The sequence below is a fragment of the Bactrocera neohumeralis genome, chromosome 2 (assembly GCF_024586455.1).
Source record: "Bactrocera neohumeralis isolate Rockhampton chromosome 2, APGP_CSIRO_Bneo_wtdbg2-racon-allhic-juicebox.fasta_v2, whole genome shotgun sequence".
Lineage (NCBI taxonomy): Eukaryota > Metazoa > Arthropoda > Insecta > Diptera > Tephritidae > Bactrocera > Bactrocera neohumeralis.
Window position 1 is genome coordinate 9,532,073 of NC_065919.1, and position 19,318 is coordinate 9,551,390.

At 37.5% G+C, this 19,318-nt stretch overlaps 1 pseudogene; it reads right to left on the reverse strand.

Moving 5' to 3' along the window:
* Nucleotides 1-14,621: 14,621 nt before the first annotated feature.
* Nucleotides 14,622-18,552, reverse strand: LOC126751068 (tigger transposable element-derived protein 2-like; annotated as a pseudogene).
* Between the last annotated feature and the right edge of the window lie 766 nt (nt 18,553-19,318).

The following is a 19,318-nucleotide window of genomic DNA, read 5'->3' on the forward strand; positions in this document are numbered from 1 at the left end:
TATACCCTTATGTTAACCCGTTGACGGTGTCCAGAGATCCATCTAAAATGCAAAACAACGTATCATCAAAAAAAAAAAAAAAAACTGAAAATCGTTGTCAGATATAATAACCAATATATAACCATTTTATAACCAATATTCAAATTATGTTTCAATATTAGTGGTTTCTATTATATCGTATTTCCTTCGCCTGTAAACTTTTGTAAAGTGATGTTACGTTATTTTGCATTTTAGGTGAGGATATGTTCTAAGTTCTGCCGTCAATGTCTTCCAAGAAACCATGTCAACGAAGAAGTGGATTGCGATTGGTCAATGTAGCACAAAATAAAATTATTGCCACTAATATTTGCTTGTATAATAATAACAGTATGTCATACTTAATATATATGAATTAAGCTTTTTTAAATTTTTTCCCCAAGTCACAAAGAAACTCAACTATGAGAGCTTATGTATGTAAGCTATGGCGGTGGAATTTGTATTCACAAAACCGTTAAAGCCTGATGGCTTTTATATTCGGAGTTTGCTTTCACTTTTGCCTGCCACGCAGCATTCACATTATGGTAAACGGCAAAGTGGTTGACTTTTACCACAATATGAAGCCTATTTCAGCATTGCGACAAGCTGAATTTTAAAAGCATTATACATTTTAGATATGCCTGTCTGTCGCTGCTAGGAGTAAATATAGCCAAATATGCATGCGTAATTGAGATTTTTCTTTTGCCGTCTCCTAGCGCATTTTATTGTCAACATGAAAGCTGCCAGCACAAAAACCGCGTGGGCATAGCGAAGCCGCAGAAAAATAGACAAAAACAAAGAGAGTATAAAAAGTGGCAAATGGCAGCCAAACCGGTAAGTATACAACAAAAGTCAAGCGAAATTCGGGTGCACAGCATAGAAGTCATACGAATTAGGCAAAGCAGGAAGCACAACGTATGACGCCCACGTACACCAGTACCAAACGGGCAGAAGCTCTTAAGCATATAAGTACACACATATACATACAAGTATTGTGGTAGCGGCGGCTCGCAGAACGAATGTATGTATATGCTCCTCGAATGTCCGCTGCAAATGCAAAGCTGGCGGTGCGCGGGAGCGGCACTCAAACTGACTGACTTTTACAGGCAGCGGCTTGAAGTTACTTAGGCCATCACTTATTCACTTACCAGCACCGATTTTTCGGCTGTTACGGCGAGCTTTCACCACACCCCTACAACTGATGCACTGATTGACTCGCTGCTTTACTGCCGGGTCGTTTGTAGTTTGGCTTTGTTATCTCTGTCTGCGTTTTTTCTGCTTTTACTGCTCTGTTCTAGATATGGTACATATTGCAGGCATCTTTTCTTATGCTTTTCCTACGAATTTTTTTATTGCCTACATTGTTGTGTACTTACGTACTTATCTTTACACAAATACGCTTATTTATAAGCCATGGCGTTGACATCGCCACATACACCACAATGTGTTTCCATATAAACGCACATTAACTCCACCACCTAAGTACACATACGTACAAAGAAGTACGTAGGTATTTATGTGTGCACACCATATTATATTTGTAAGCAAGCGCTGCTTAGTTGTGCCTGCTAAAAATAGGTATTTCCTTATATGTATAATAGTATATTTTTCCACATGCTGCTCTTTGCTGCTGATTCCAGTATTAAATGCCGTAGCATACATTAAGGCTATGAAGATAACTTACAACACGCTGCATTTATTCTCATTTAAGCTCACACGCTGGTTGCTTAGCTCTGCTCCATGTTCACACCTACTTACCTACGCACATTCAGCTGCCGGTGCCTGCTTCATCTTAGATTTAGTGGCATTGGAGGCCCAGCATATCAGTCTGTAAGGCACACAACGGCGCCCTCATTAAGGTCAGTCTATCTCATACGCGTATAGTCAAATTAGACATATCTAGATTTGAGTACACGTATGAAGATATGTGTCCGCCAATGTCGTAGTATGTAAAGTATATTTATGTCACTATGCCATTAACAGTAAGCAGATATGCAGAAGAACATCTCCGTTACTGGGAGTGCTTTTGACATAATTTAATATTGCTGTTTAGGAATTGAAGTTGCAGACGTCCTGCATGTAAATAATGCACATCATTCATGAATGTTATATCTGAAACAGCAAGCCAAATGAGGACGGATAATGTCTTCGAAATAACTACAATCTGCCTGATTGTGAACGGAGTTGCATAACGTCTTTCGTTAACTGCCTGTCTTTAGTATTTCGGAATTCAGCAAGACTAATGTTGGACAATATGGTAAACAAACACAAACACAACTTTACGGAAAAATTTGACTTTTTTGTCTATTTGTGTCATTTACAGTGACATAAAGCATTCACCTCGGCCGGGTTTTTGTAAAGGTTTTCCAAAATCACTTGTTGTTCCGGAAACTACTGATGATATTGATTAGTGTTTAGTATACGCGAGAACGCGTAGGCGACGAACCATTCCCAGGCTGGCCATCGACAACAACTGATGACCAACACCTCAGAGGAAAAAATTAAGGGAAGGGAAATAAGGGAATTGGTGCTTGAGAATCGACAATTAACTGTCAAAGGTCTAACTGACATCGTTGGAATATAGGAATGATCAGTGAAAACCATAAGCCATTATGAAATATCTCTTGGGCCTAAGAAAAGTGAATGCACAATTGGTTCCAAAATATCCTCAATATTTTCCAAAAGCTTACGACACGTAACCAGACGATCAATCGGCCGAATATGAGCCGAAGCCGAAAAAACCTCGTCAAGGCGGGTCAAAAATAAACGTTTTTTGGCAACTTTCTTCGATTGCCGAGTTACAATGCACTCCGAATTCCTTCCGCCCGGAATTAGGGGCCGAATTTCTTAGGAATTTTAAAATTATGAACAAAGTTTTACTATTTTTTCTTATAGCAGTAGACATTAGCATTTAGCATGCATTCAATATTGCATGAACATTTGACGAGAAAAAAAAGGTAAAAGTGCTTCAAAACACGTGTATGATATCATGATAAGCGATAAATCGTCGATTTACGCTATGAGTTCGAAAATAAACAGCAGTTGACTGTAATGTTGTTTTCAGTTGACCCGAATCCAAAACAAGATAGTCGCGTACGACACGCGTACAAAGAAATAAACTAAAAGACCAATGTTTTACGACACATTGTGACTAGCTGTTCACCTTCTGGCTGTTGATGCGTTCAAAGCACATGTTTTGAATATCTCATACCTCAGTTAGAGTGGCGAAAATGCTTCGGCAATTAATTTCTGCGCATGCAAATGTGTATAGATCTTATGAAGAATATTTTGAAAAATAAGCAAGCGATTTTCCATGATTGATATCTGTTTGTGTTCTCTATTCCCAAAATATAAAATGCAACCTCGTATCTATAATAATATTTTTTTTTTAGAATTTTTATTTGCTATAATTTGAAAGAGAAAAATTTTCCACACCACCTGACCGCTTCTTCCAAAAGTCCCATGTGGTGTCGACTACGGAATCGGGAGAACTTACACTTTAAAAAAATGGACCACCAATCATACAAGTATGTACATTAAGTTCTGTAAAAGCACATTATATATTATTGTATTTATTAAATGAAATGCCTCTTCATAAAAATTCACAAATAAATTTTTTTTTTTTCTGACTTACAATTGGTTGCAGCTCCTTAAGGCGCTTATGAAATCATTTAGATGGGTTCCAGTACTCACTTTTAACTAGCTTTTATTCAAATATCGATAATAACTAATCAGTTTGCATTATATACACATAAATTTTTCATCATTAGGACATATTTGATGGTGTTTAAGGAGTTAGGTGAGTTTCGCATGTAAGAAAAAAAGGTATTATTACGATTTTTTTAATATAAACAATCATATAATTCAAAGTATAATATAGCATATCAAAGAGCATATCAAAGATACATATTTCAGCAATGTAGGAGAGAGAGTTTTGATATGAAAATGTTGAAAATTCAGCCGTTGAAAACTCAACTCCCTGGGGGTCTCACAAAAAAAGTGCTCTCGCCGTGGACAGCATAACTTATATATTATTGGTTGATCTAAAATTAAAAAACCAAAAATATTCCGTTAGTACATATATAAATCTCGTATTTGAACGAAGGAAAAAAATTAGAGTTTTCGTATTTTCTCAGACTTTGAACAAAAAATCTCATTTTTTAGTCACATTTTCGCCAATGTTGGCTTAAAAAAGTAAGTTGTAATGAAAGAAATCCTTCATTCAATAATTACATAACGTTATTTTTTACGATATTTGCTCAATTCGAACTAAATCGGTTCATAACTTTTCGAAAAATCTTTTTCACCGACTTCAAAAAAGGAGTTTGAGAACAACGCATTTAAAGTTGGTGCCCTACTCCAACTTGGCCTGATGGGCGGAACTTCCGAAAAGTCTATCTCTTAGAATTTTACTCTCATCGATTTAAAATTTTGGGAGAATATTTTAAAAATAGTATATTGCAATAATAAGACAAAAAATATTGATTTTTTGAAAATTTCGAACCCAACCTAACCCCTTATTATAAATTAAATATACATATAATATATTCTACCATTGACAAAGACGTCAATATGGTTGGTTTCTCATGAGCTTCACTACCTTTTTTTTGTTTTGAAAGTCTAATGACGGTAATTGCTTTCAATAATGTGTGGCCATTGACTTTCACATCCACAACTATGTTTTCATTACATGCCAAACTGATAATTAATGAGTCATTATTTTTATGCTCTATTTATTTGTTTATAACTGAAAATTACGTAAAATTGTATATTTTACCTAAACATATCACTAATACATATATAGCATTTGTGTAATGTGTGCGCAGCAATAAAATTTGAACCATCATGACTCATACGCCATACAGCACACACACACGCACACCACGTACATAAACGAAATACATATTTAGGTTGCTATACAATAATTTCACATCACGAAGGCCATCTTTGACTGCAATTACTAACCCATTGCTTATTTGTTGTCACAACAGGTTGCAACAGAGTATAACAATTGAAATGTGACTTTGCTTGAATAGTATCATCACGGTGTGGCACCCAATGCAATTAAAAGTTGAAATCGCCTTAAAACATTTCAAGAGCCCATATTCCGTCGTACCACAGTGTCGATGCGTGATTTTCTAACGAAAATATCGGTTAGACTGTGAAAAATATTGATTAAATTTTCTATTCATGATAGCAACTTGCTTCATTACTAAAAATGGAGAAACAGACATGTTGTGCAAGTAGCATAATAAATAGTAAAAAGCTTTGATGACTGAAGATTTTAATTATTCTTCACATCTCCTTGCCAAACTCAATCTCAACTAGCGCTAATATCGCGTCAATTCGTAGCGATTGCAAAGAAATTTAATATTGACTAAAGATAGTCGCTTTACAGCAGTATATGTTCTCAAACGAACTCAGAGAAAAGAGTGAATGCTATAAAACACGCACACAAGCATATCACTTTGAATTGAGACTGCTTGCTTGGGCATCACTAATACGCACTGCCCCACGCATTTGCCACTTTAAGCTGCAATTTCACTGCTGCGTAATCCTACTTTTCACAACTCTACTACAATAAAAGCAAAAGAAATTGATGTTTTGAGCGCAAACAAAATGAAAGTGGTACAACAACAACAAACTTGTAGACAAAAAGAAATTCACTTAGCGCTGAAGGAATATGCAATTGCATTTCACTGGCAGGTCCGACGTGAACACATACATACGATTACGTATGACGGCGCCGAGAAATTTTCTAGACACTCTAACGGCAAAAAACTAACTGAGCAAGGGGACATATGCTCATGTGTGTATATGTACATATAGCATGCACATAGATAGATTATATGAATGTAGGCGGAAGCAAACACACCAAATACGTTTACGTTATACAAAAGAGGAAGCGTAGGTGAATCGTTTCCGCTTTTTGCCTTTTGCGCGACACACAGCTTTCGCTGTCCGTGCTAGTGCTGGTGGGAGAAAAGAGCATTTGTTGTCATAGCAACAGAAATAACGAAAACTCAATGGAAACCATTTGCCAGCAAAAGCGTAAGTGCTTCTTCACGTGCACTTTCCATTGCTGCACAAATACAAAATCCATGGAAAGGAAAATTGATTGGAAAAGTTGCAGATAAACCGACACATTAGTTGAACGTTCGACAACAAGTTTTGGCAGCTGTCAGCAGAAATGGCTCAGTAGGCGGATTTGTATCACTTTTATCGAACACTTTAAGTTTTTCGAGTTAAGTCACAGAGCTCGAATGCTTCCAACGACGACTTGCTCTGTGTAAAAAGTATATGCACATATGAGTTCTCCGCTTATACATATGTGTCTTATAGATTTATGCATTTATGAATATGAGTTCTGTGAATTTACAGATAGAACAAACTGAATAGCTTGCAGTGGCGGCGAAAAAAATCAATTCACATTTGGAATAAAAAATACGTATCCGAGCAGAGTAATTGGTTTTACTAAGTACCGTTATGTGTTGCAGCACTTTTGATCTACATAGCATTCAATCATCACCTTTGCTTTGGCATATAAAATCTTCAAATCCTTTTGACTCCGTTTGTGCTCAGATTATTTGAATAGTTTCACAAAGCACTCAATTCTCCGAAGGATCAACAAGACAAGTAAATTTAATGCTTGAACGGACCGTTTTCCAGCTGACGTATGTATGTGTGCGTGTGTGCTTGTAATGTTGAAATGTTCTGTTAAAAGCTAACGCTACTTTTGCTATTGTCCAGCACATCAAAGCCTCAATAACTGAAATTAATTTGCGAGAAATACTAGATCGAAAAGAAGTGCTATTTAAACAATTTCTCTAAAAATTGAATATTGCATATTGTGCAAACTTAAAGTAAGTCAATAGCTAACCATACAAGGATATTAAAGTAATCAGAAATACTAAAATATGGAAAAATATGTCAACTTTCGTCGCACCGAAGCTGGAATACCTCTCACAAATTCTGAAATTCACATTTTCATACAAGAACTTGATTCAGAACGTTCAGTTTGTATGGCGGCTATATGTTATAGTTATCCGATCTAAAAAATTTCGTCACATATTGTAGCGTTGTCTTAGAAAGTAACTCATGCCAAATTTTGTATAGATATCTCGTCAGAAGATTTTCATACAAGAACTTGGTTTTAAATATTCCGTTTGTATGGCACCTATATGCTGTAATGATCCGTTCACAATAATTTCTTCGGTTGGTACATAGCTGTTTTGGAAAATAATATAATATATTATATTGCATATTATGCGAAATTTCATGAAGATATCTCATCAAATAAAAAAGTTAGCCATACAAGTTTTTTATTCCGATCATTCAGTTCGTATGGCAGCTCTATGTTATAAGTATCCGATCTGAATTATTTCTTCGGATATTGTAGTGTTGTCTTAGAAAATAATCCATGCCAAATTTCATGAAGATAGCTCGTCAAATAAAAAAGTTATCCATACAAGCGCTTGATTTCGTACACAATATACCCTGTTTAGGGTATAAAAATCGCCTAATTAATGCAAACCACACTGTGTCATCAGAGCTGACAGCTAAAATTTAGTGTTATTGTACACATTCACATACATGTTCACCGTTTTTGACCACACACACTAATTTGTGGTGACTAAGTGACATTTGCATTCACACAAAATCCTTCTAAACTATTTTACATTTTAGGAGCATTAAAGCAACTTACCGAAAATTTCAATGCGATTCGCCACTTAATCCAACAGCAGCTTTGTAAGTACTGCATATACAAATATAACTGCTTACAGGTATAATGGGTACCTCAAAATTATAGAAAAATTTAAATTTGCCGCCATTTCAATTAATCTTCACAGTTGACGAAGCTAAAACACCATTTCGACCATATTTTGTCTACAGTAGTGACATACAAATAAAGGATGGCTGGTGGAATTAAAGTCCGCATGACGCACCGAATAATACTCTGTGAATACTGAGGGTATACTTTGGTCTCATATAGTTCCGAAATATTTATAATTTCAACGTTTTCGTTCTGGTGTAGAGGTGATCGAAGATGCGCCACGCTCCGGAAGGCTAGTCGTCGAATATTGCGCTAAAATCGGTGAATTGGTCGAAGGAGACCGGCAAAGTAGCAGCCGTAGCATCGGTCAAGAGCTGGGCATGAGTCATCAAAAATTCATTTCAATTTTAATATAAAAAAAAATTCAATAAAAATACAGCAAGACTTTTTTGACAACCTCTTATTAGGATGTCCGTTGTTTCACAAGGCGATTCTGCTTTTATTCCTGAAAAAAAACATTCCTCTTACTGTTCTATGCAGTTACTGTTTTTCCTCAAATATACTGAGCCGTCTCATATGTATGCGATGTGTGCTTTATATGTTGCTCATACGCCATGGTGTACCGTATGAACCACTAATATTTAAATTTAACTTTTAAAGGCATGTTTTTATGGACAAAAATGGAAAAAATTAAGTTTATTTGTTGAATTAGAATATCTTGATTTCAATGTTTTTGATTTATTAGCAATATAAATCAAAAATTACCATGCTGCACACGCAAGAAAAGTGAAATTATTTATTTTTTTGACACGCTGTAAATTGAAATAAAATCCATTGGATAATATTTTTCTTTGGAAGAAAATATCCGAAAAATTTCATTCCGGCGTCTGCAAAAAGCAAAAAACTTTCCGTTAACTGAGCCGCAAATAAAGCTGGAATCAAAATATCAAAATTCATTACAAAAAGTTTTTTTTGAGCGGTCCGTTTGTATGGCAGCTATATATTATAAAGATCCGATTGAAACAATTTCTTCGTGGATTACATCATTGCGGAAGACAATATTTCATGCCAAATTTAGTAAAGATATCTGATCAAATGAAAAAGTTTTCCATACAAGCGCTTGATTCCGATCGTTGAGTTTGTATGGCAGCTATATGCTGTAGTGATTCGATCTAAACAATTTCTTCGGATATTGCATATATACCGTAGACAATAATCTATGCCAAATTTAGTGAAGATAGCTCGTTAAATCAATAAGTTTTTTATACAAGAGTTTGATTCCGATGCTTGAATTTGTATGGCAGCTATATGCAATAATGGTCTGATTTCGGTAGTTCTAACAAATTAGCAACTTCTTGGAGGGAAAAAGACGTAAGCAAAATTTCAAATCGATATCTCAAATACTGTTGGACTAGTTCGCATATACACAGACTGACGAACAAACTTTCGGCCGGGCCGACGGACATGACCAAATCAACGCAGCTCGAGCATTACAAATTCAACTCACAGAATTTGCAAACAAATAATTTTTGCTGCCGTTGCTGCTATGCACTTATTTACTTATACACTGCCTGCACATACACATACAGGTTGCTAGATGAATAAGCCAATTCTTGGTACAATATATTTATGCTGCAACTTTACTATTCTTTATCTGATTTGCAAGAAATTGTCCAACTATTGTCTCCTTGTCATAATTGTATTATGCAAAAACCGCAACCCGGTGGTGAGACTGGCAACCTATCTAAGCGCCGTAAAGGAAACGCTGCTGAGCAAGGAGCCAGGTGAAGAGGGCAGCGATGCCGCACAAAATCCTTCGCTCTGAATGCGCAAGGACTCTTAGTTCTAGCTAATGTGGTTTTATTGTGCAATGCTTCGCTACTTCACCGTAGAGCAGTTGTTGTTGGTTGATGTGATTGTTTTTACCTTCAACTGCAACGAAAACAATAAGCGAGTATAAATGCAAATACTTGATGGCGCACAACAACAAAAGTTTATGGGAGAATTTTGAAAATTTCATTACAAATTGCGGCCGCCAAAGAAAACATTACCACCACAAGCGCCAACAACAATAACAGCAACGGCAGGCATAATAAAAGCACAATTGCCCGGCTCCGACGCAGTTTTCGCTGAGAATAGTAAACAAAAACTCCATACACGATTGGAACACACACACACACACGTGTGTATGTCGCTTGGTTGCCTCTGCACGCTGTTTGCATTGTGCTGTAACAGCAGCGCCTTCGGCTGGAACAGAATTGTTTTGCTTCTGTGTACTTTATGTTTGTGCGAACAAAAAGAATGTTGCAACAAGAACACTGCAGCACAGCCATTAAATGTACAAGCGCCAGCGTCCAACAAGCACCAGCAACAATTTGTGAACATGCGAGTATGGCAACAACAACAATTAGTTGAATGCGCTGCTGATTGCGGTGGCAAGGGCGCGGCAGTTGGCCAGAGCACGTCTGTTGGTCGTTAACGCAGCAGGACACCTGTGCTCTGATTCGCAGGCGGCGCAGCGTGGCGGAACGGGCGCTGGCTTAATTTGTTGATGTTGCAGTTAGGTCTGTCTGTCTGTTTAATAAGCACAGCTATCGGCGACACAATGACTTTAGCACAATTTACGCAGGCGCATACGTAGCTGGCCGTAACGCAGACATAAAATCCGAAGACTGCAGGCCAAATGTTAATTCAGTAATTTAATTCAGGCGAATCGCTCCAATTGCTGCTCGTGAACACGGCTCGACATTTGGTTTCAGCTTGAGCACGCTTAGTTTTGCGGCAGCAACTTTTGTTTGTGATTTTTCTTGTTGCTGTCAGTTGTCCGCTCGTGTGTGAGATTCTTAGCTCATATTTGTAGCTGATAGTGTGAATTTTGACTGGGTTATATTTATACCCATATATATATTTAGTCAGTTAGTTCATTTCATTAGGTTAGGTTAAGTTAGTCTGAATCAAAACCTGGCTCGGTTTGCTCCTTTACGATACCAAATAGAGTCTCGTTATGAAGTCTATAAGGAGTAGTTAGACTTAAACATGCCTGCGCTTGACGTGAATTTCATCGAACTCTGTGGCCTCACTAACGATCCTCTTCATTTTGTGTCTCACCACAAAGTGGCCTCAAATGGTAGCCTTACATATGCGGGAAAAAAGGGGTGCTCTATAGTTTCCCTGATGTCTTCGCAATCTGCCAGCTCCATTCTGCAGGCATGTATCGCCGACAGTGTGTATTCCAATCATATTCCTAAAGCCTCTTCTATCAATTGCCCGTAGGAAGTTTGTATATTTCCTAACTAACGTTTTACCAATAACTTTTGCAGTTATGTTACCCAGGCAGGTCATTTCATGCTCCTATCCAGGACTAAATATCCTACCATCAGGTAAAGCTCCCGTCAAGTACGAGTAATACATCAGGAGGATTTTTCAGCAATATTCATATGTTTCTAATGGTGAAAATTCATTCAGTATCAACTTGGATGTACTTGACCGCATCACTAATGATCTCTGATGCCGCCTCGTGCAATGTTCCCCTCCAAATCCTTTCCGTATATTCTATTCGTGTTGATATGTTTTTAGAGAAGAGAATTTAGTATTTTTAGAATTTTTAGAGAATAATGAACTAACATTAAATTTAAGAGTTCTCTTCACCGCTAGGGTTCTCTGGTGCTTTGTGCTTTCAGCTTGGTTTTAAGACGAGCAGTGAACACAGACATGACAAACTATAATACGGATGTTAGCTCGTGGCAATCAAACATAGCATTAAAAGTTATTTCAAATGATACGCTTTTGGTTTTGGTTTTTATTCAATGCTACTTGTCAATGCTACTCGGCTAAGCTTACGCTGTAGCACCGTTGACGCAGCAATATATTAAATTTTGATATTTTCCGTTTACCCTTTGCAATTCCAGCAAAGCATTTGTCGTTATGCACATTCCATGGATTTTGTCATCTTTGCAAAACATACCCAGCATTTTTGCATAATCGGTTTTTCTGTTGTAAACTGCTGTTTCCCCGTAAAATATTTCACTACCAAAATCATAGAAAAATACTATATTAATATTCAATTAGTAACGAGTGTATGTGGTGCTAACTTTTGCCATTCAGCGTTTGCCAGTCGCAGGTGTATTTTTTTCGCCAATACAAAAAAAAATCTCCGAAATGAGTGCTCCAGGCACGCAAATTATATAACAGCGAAAATATGCATTCTAATCTGTGACTAAGTAGCAATTCTGTTTATTTCTTCGATACATTAATATACAAGTTGCATTCCAAAGTAAACAGGACTTTGAAAAAAAAAAACCCAGCATGCATTTTCCGAATTTTTCCGAAAAGGAAGAAGACGCACGCTGCCATATCGGGTGAATACGGGGAGGGTTAATGGTTAAAGTGTGATTTTTGGTCAAATAATCGGTCACAAGCGTCGATCGTTCTGAGCAATTTTTGATTGTCAGTCAATTTGTGCGGAAACAAACCGTGCACACACCTTTCGTAAGCCCAAATGTTCGGTCAAAATGCGATAAATCGATGTTTCGGAAATGTCCAATTCCATTTTCATGAACTGTAATGATGACTTCGGCTGGTTTTTGATGAATTCACGCACAGTTTCTATGGAATTTCCGGTGATCACGGATTTTGATTGGACCACATGTTGATCGTCATTTGCAAGCATGACCTCACGACCACTTTGAAAACGTTGAAACCATTCGTGCAGTCTGCTACGGGATAAGCAATCATCGCCATAAACTTGTTTCATCAATTGAAACGTTTCGGTAAAAGTTTTACCAATTTTAAAACAAAATTTAATGTTGGCTCTTTCTTCGAAGCTCATTTTCGCACCGATAACACAAGCATACTGACACTTAAAACGCAATAGCTTCACTTCCAATCTATGAAATGTCATGAAATTTCCACTGGACAATCGATAAAGATAGCTGTTTCTAACGCACTAGTTGATATATAGATGGCGCCACCAGGGGGCGCTAGATTAAAAAAGTCCTGCTTACTTTGGAAAACTCCTTGTAGCACCACACGTGTACAATAAACAAGAAAATGCATGCGCACGATTAAATAATATGTAATGTCGTGTCTATGTTTATTACTTGCGTGACAGAAAGTACAAATGCGCAACACAAACAGACAATTTTTTGCTCGTCATCAGGCATTTAAGCATTCATATATATTAACTCATTTGTTGCATTAGCGTTTTCATTGAAAGCAAAACCAAAATACGCCTTCAACGGAACTACAAAAATGAGGAAAAAATCTGAGAGATGAAGAACATTCGGAATAACAATAAAGTGATTTTTTACGAATAGTATTTGTTGCTTGTTCTGCAGTTGTGTTGTCTCGAAATATAAAAAGCAATTTTCGTAATGTATATAGCGCTCATGTAAATATATGTATATGCTAAACTGATATACTTGTAAATAGTTAAAATTTTAGCCATTTGGAGGCTTAGCAGTTTGTAAGGTTTCTCTGTTTGTGGATTGGACAGAGCACACTTAGCATCCGACCAAATCTTGCAAAGAAGCTCATGCATTCAACTTGTCAGTTCTAAACCACCGAATTTGAGTAGCTCAGCCGGCAATCCAGCGACACACCGGTTTGTTCTTATTCAGACAAATAGTTTCTATTCCAACTTTTTCATTGGCGGGCAATGGAACGTTCGCTCTATCGTCACTGATTGGTATATCGGGTTCATCATCTCCTGGTTTTATGCTTTCACTGCCATTCAGCATGTTGGAGAAGAGGTCCCTCCATAATTTTAATATGCTCTGGGCATCGGTTACCAGATCACCTCTGGGGGTTCGACAAGAGTATGCTCCGGTCTTAAAACCTTCTGCCAGTGTCCGTATCATTTCGTAGAATTTCCGAGCGTCACCCCCAAAGGCCAGCTTGTAAAGCTCTTCGTACTCAAGCATTTTGACCTCTCTCTTTTTAGGTCTTCAAATGTGTCTAGGTTCCCTCTTCAACTCTCGGCATCTATCCCAACCCGCACGTGTTGTGGTCGATTGTAACGTTGCGAGGTAGGTAGTCTCTCCGCTGCAACACGGCACTTTTCACCGCACCAGCTGTTCTTTTGCATTTTCCGAAAACCGATGGTTTCAGTTGCAACTGTACGTAAGGTGCTTGAAATGCCGTCCCACAATTCCCTTATATCGAATGGTTGACAAGTGCTCTCAGAGAGCAGAAGTGCAAGTCGAGTCGAAAATCGTTCTGCTGTCTGTAGTGATTGCAGCTTCTTGACGTCGAACTTTCCTTGTGTTTGTTGACGTACGTTTATTGCTGCACAGAGGAAGGTCCGTATCTTGGATGGATGGTGGTCCAAGTCGATTTTAGGTTGGAGACTTTTCGATCCGAAGACAGTCAGGTGGCTTGGTTAATTTTTAAATGCTGGAACCTAGTACCACAGACCTACTCGTCTTTGTCCTTGTCGTGTCCATCGCACTTCTTGAACGGCGGTGATGTCAGCCTTACCAATTAAGCGACCAGACACTCCTTAAATTATTGGTCTTATTATGTTTGCTGTGCTCGTCATCAAATGAGAGGTTTCTCATCCGAGGTTGCTTAAACTTTTTTATTGGGGGGCGTGTTTTACGTGGCGGGTCCCAAAGCCAGCGCACAACGCTGTAGAGGGGATGCTTCGCCTTCTCACTTTAGCTCGCCTTCGAACGGATGTTGTTAGGCTACCCAACTACTTGGTCTAGGACCGGAAGTCGTGAGCTGCTTGAGCCTTATGTAAAATAATCACTTCTGGCCACTCCCAAGTGAATGGCAATCAGGGAACTTTCCTCTCTTGCGTGAGCTTCTACTCATGACTCCATACCCCTCATTACTGAAAATCACGCATCTAAAAAACAAAAAGAACACAAAAATATATATAATATATCCTTTTGTTCGAAACCCGTGCCCCATCTGCATGTGGTTGAAATTTACGTTCAATTTTGCGTTAAATTTAAGCTTTGCCTTATCTCTTAAAGCACAGCTCTCCGAAGCTGTTATTAGACTAAAATCCACGATAACTGTGAAGTGTTGTAAACAACAGCAACACAATGCTTTCTAAGTCGTTTATAATAAATGAGTTTATTCTAGTAATGTAATTATAACCACACACCAACGGAAATACAAAATTACTTTAGTCTGTATGTATGTACGCGTGGACCGTACCAAGCTTCTGCGGATGCGCTTAAGTACTAGAATTTGAAGAGAAGAAGCTTGGCTATAAACAACACTGGCAAATAAATTGGAAATTTATACAAACACTTTTAAAAGGCATAGATGATTTATTGTTTGGTCTTTTAATGCTCCATAGCATGCAAGCCAAATGCAGCCAAAGCACTGGTGCACGAGACTATGTGGAAACTCTGTCTGCACGAGTGTTGCAACGCAGTTGCATTGGCGAACAGAAATGTGCGCTACAGCATGTCTAAAGTGAACTCAGAATCTGGAACTGGAAGAACTACTACGTAGAAGCTTGAGCTTGAGTTAATAAATATATTGCCAATAACGAAGTACGATTAAAATCAAATAAATTTGCTTGCCTTGTGGCACTCAATACTCGATTTCTTTGATTTTGCTGCCGCATTAATATATCTTCATACTTTTAGACTACGCGTAGCGTGCCATCGTAGCTTTAATTTGCTCTGCTCGCCTCGGAGAGCATCTGCCAAGTTAAGTGCAAACAATTACCAGCCTGAAGGCGTTATACCTCGCCACAATTCCTTAATAACGAACGTGTCTGTCCTCGATACGGTATCAGGCTTTAAAACCTGATTTATGGCACATCACATACCGCCTATTCGTTTGTGTGTGTGTGTGTGCCAGTGGAATTACAGATGCGCTTATAAATAACAAAAGCTAATGCTGGGGCTGGTATGTTACATTGAAATATTTAGGTCAATCTCGTTGGGAAGAGTCTTTAGTTGTCCACAAAAGCAGAATAGCACACACTTTTGTTTCTACGCTGCTTAGTAGCAGCAAGTAAAAGTCATGCGGCTTTCAACCTTAGCCAGAGCTCTCGCTCTGCAACACATTGAAATAATTGCAAATCACTGAACCATTTTAGTCGGCTTTGAAAACTCAATTTTACAATTATCATCACCTCAATATACCACAAACAGGAACATAATTGGTAAACAACGTGTGGCTACTACAACATCTATTATAATTAAATTTGTGTCAACAGCAGTCTAAGTAAATTATTGAACAGTCAATTAGCACATGTAAGCGCCAATATTCAATATGTTATTCAACTTTGTTAAGGTGTCAATAAATATATATGTACGCAGTTACATTTCACACCGATTAAGGATTTTCAAAAAAAAATTTAGGAAATAAAATTCAGGAAAACGTTTTTTTTCGTGATTATTTGTTTTTTTTTTTTTTGCAATATCAATAAAATTCTTTATTGCTGTGAAAGTACATTTGATGGCATTATGTATGGAATTCGACCTTTCTTTTGCATGGCCACCATGGGCACGCTTGCAGAAGCTCAAACGCTGAACCCGATTTTCGACGGTTTTCAAGCATAAATCGGCCGATTCTGGTGCAATTTCACGTTCGATATTTTTGTGAAGTCCATCAATCGTCGCTGGCTTGTTGGCATTGGCTTGACGTAGCGCCACAGAAAATAGTCTAACGGCATCAAATCGCACTACCAAAGCGGCCAAGTGACTGGGCCATTTCTTGAGATAAAATGTTCACCAAACTTGGTTTTCAATAAATCGATTGTGTGACATTCGCTGTGTGGCTTGTGACACTTCTTTGTCTCACTGACACGGGAACATTTTGCACTGCGTCTGTGGATGCAAATTTTTCCACTAGACGCTCATTTGTTGATCTGACAGGACAATTATGACGATCATAAATTGGACTTAGTGTAGTAAATTTTAATAATGTAGACTCGTTGTTGGATCGCTGGCGATCGCTATTTTGGTTTTAGATGAATACAAGGTGCGTTCCAAAGTAAACAAGACTTTTTTAATCTAGCGCCCCCTGGTGGCGCCATCTACATGTCGAATGCGTTAGAATCTGCTATCTTTATCGATTGGCCAGTGGAAATTTCATGACATTTCATAGATTGGAAGTGAAGCTATTGCGTTTTAAGTGTCAGTATGTTTGTGTTATCGGTGCGAAAATGAGCTTCGAACAAAGAGCCAACATTAAATTTTGTTTTCAAATTGGTAAAACTTTTACCGAAACATTTCAATTGATGAAACAAGTTTATGGCGATGATTGCCTATCCCGTAGCAGAGTGCACGAGTGGTTTCAACGCTTTCAAAGTGGTCGCGAGGACATAAATGACGATCAACATGTGGGCCAATCAAAATCCGTGATCACCGGAAATTCCATTGAAAGTGTGCCTGAATTCATCAAAAATCAGCCGAAATCATCATTGAAATTAATGGAAATGGCCTTCTGTTGTTGGACATCTTCCTCGATAACCGGTTCTTAAATTTCATTGCCAAGCACTTAGAAATCTTCATCATCTTCCTTATTTTAATCGTCGTTCTAATTTTCGACGTCTTCACTGCTGACGTCAACACCACCCCCCCGATTGTACCTGTCGAAGTTTACCATAGTGAGATCTAGTTGATCTTGTCAATGTAAGCAGTGGAATTTCGTTTTTGCTGCCGTATTGATCATCGTGTCATTGTTTTATATTTTTCCAAGCTTTATAATTGTCAATTCAAGCCATGCTATTTTAAGCAGCAAGATGGCATTACGAATTGAATGTCGTTTCAAAATATTCTCAACCAGAAGTTTTTTTTGTTCTACAGTGTTCCATAACAGTTTAGCCCGGTATCCTAACTTGAGCAGTCTTTTGAGATTTTGATCCATGGGCTGCAAAACAACAGTCACGTTAGATGACAAAAGCATTGCCGCAATGCTTTCATAATCTGACTGTAACTTGTTAATTTAGTTTATGTGCAGTTCAGTTGTCAATCAGCAATAATGCCCTTGGTGGAAAATTATTTTCAGCAGAAACTTTGTTAACCGGAAAAATATGTATTTTAGCTTGCATAAAAATTTAAAATGACAAAAAAAAATAAGTTTACCTTTTTAATAAACAAATCATAGAACCAGCGGAATAATAGCTCTGAATTCATTCAAGACTTTTACAAATTAGAAAGTTCCAATGGGTTTTCAAACCCCTTGAAGTTACGGAGGTTTACGCATTTACCAATTATCAATGGTTTCAACTTATGCGAACCATTTTCGTTTGCACACAACATAAATGTGATTCTATCCGTGGCTATTTTTCGGGCAGGTGCCGTCTTCTCGTTTGCCGCGACAATTGTTTTATCACTTTATTCATTTTTGCCCACAAATTACGAATTAACGTTGCTATTTTTGACTTGTCGCTTGAGAGAATTTTCAAACAAATGCCGTATCGTTTCTTAAAATTTGCCAGCCATCCATCACTTGCATGAAATTGTTTTCCAGAGCGCAATTTGGCAAATTCGAGCTTGGCTCTTGCCTTTCAAATTGGACCACTCATTGCACAATTACGCTGTCTTTGACTAAAGAACCATTTATACAACCTTGCCTCAAGAACGGAATATTCCAACTTTATTGCGTGTTTGCCACTGACTTCAAAATTTCATGACGTTTTTTCTTTATTTTTGAGATGGCCGCCTTAGATACATTATAATCCAATGCCAATCGATTTCTATGAATACCTTCATCGAGTTTAATTAAAATCTCAGCTCTTTGATGGATTTTAATCGGATTTGCAATGATTTTTTCTGATTTGTTTGCATATTTTAACACACTCGTGACACCGACCATAATTTTTTACATAGAAATTCGAGGAATATATACAGCCGTTGACAGCTAATTAGAAATGCTCCCTTTTTTGTAAGTGGCTGATGAGTATGATGATAAAAAAATTTTAATATACCGTTATTTATATTCCTAAAAGTCGTGCATTGTTCGTGTTACTCTATTTACTCCTAAATTCACTCTGTTTTCTAGTTGTGAAGTTGAAGTTTTTTTTGTTTTTTCTTAATTTTTCTTCAAATAGTAAATGCGTTACGGTATAAAAGGTGAATTAAGTGTGACAGCTAATTAGAAACAGTTGTGTAAATAATTAAAATTCCTCAAAGTGTTAATTTTTATTAATAATATTATTGATTTCTGGTAAGGGTGTATTTTAAAGTTATGGTTTAAAATATATTAAAATGTATTATTCAAGTTTTTTAATGAGTAAACGCTCCCCGCCCTACATAGTTACATTTTTGACCTTCGTCAGTCTGGAATGACGTACAAACAAATTTCGAATCAGATCAAATGCTCAAAAGAAGTTGTTTCCAATGCCCTTAAGCATACAAAGAATTTAAAAACTATTTTCAACGTTGCACGCGAAGAAAAAACCCAAAAGACTTCAACAGACATATACCGCAGATTACTACCATCTCCCGAGAAGACCCAACAAAAGGGTTCCACTAACATTCTACATACAATTCGAGACGAGTATAATGTCCAAATATCCAAGAAAACAATTGCCCGGCGTTTAGTCGAATTTGG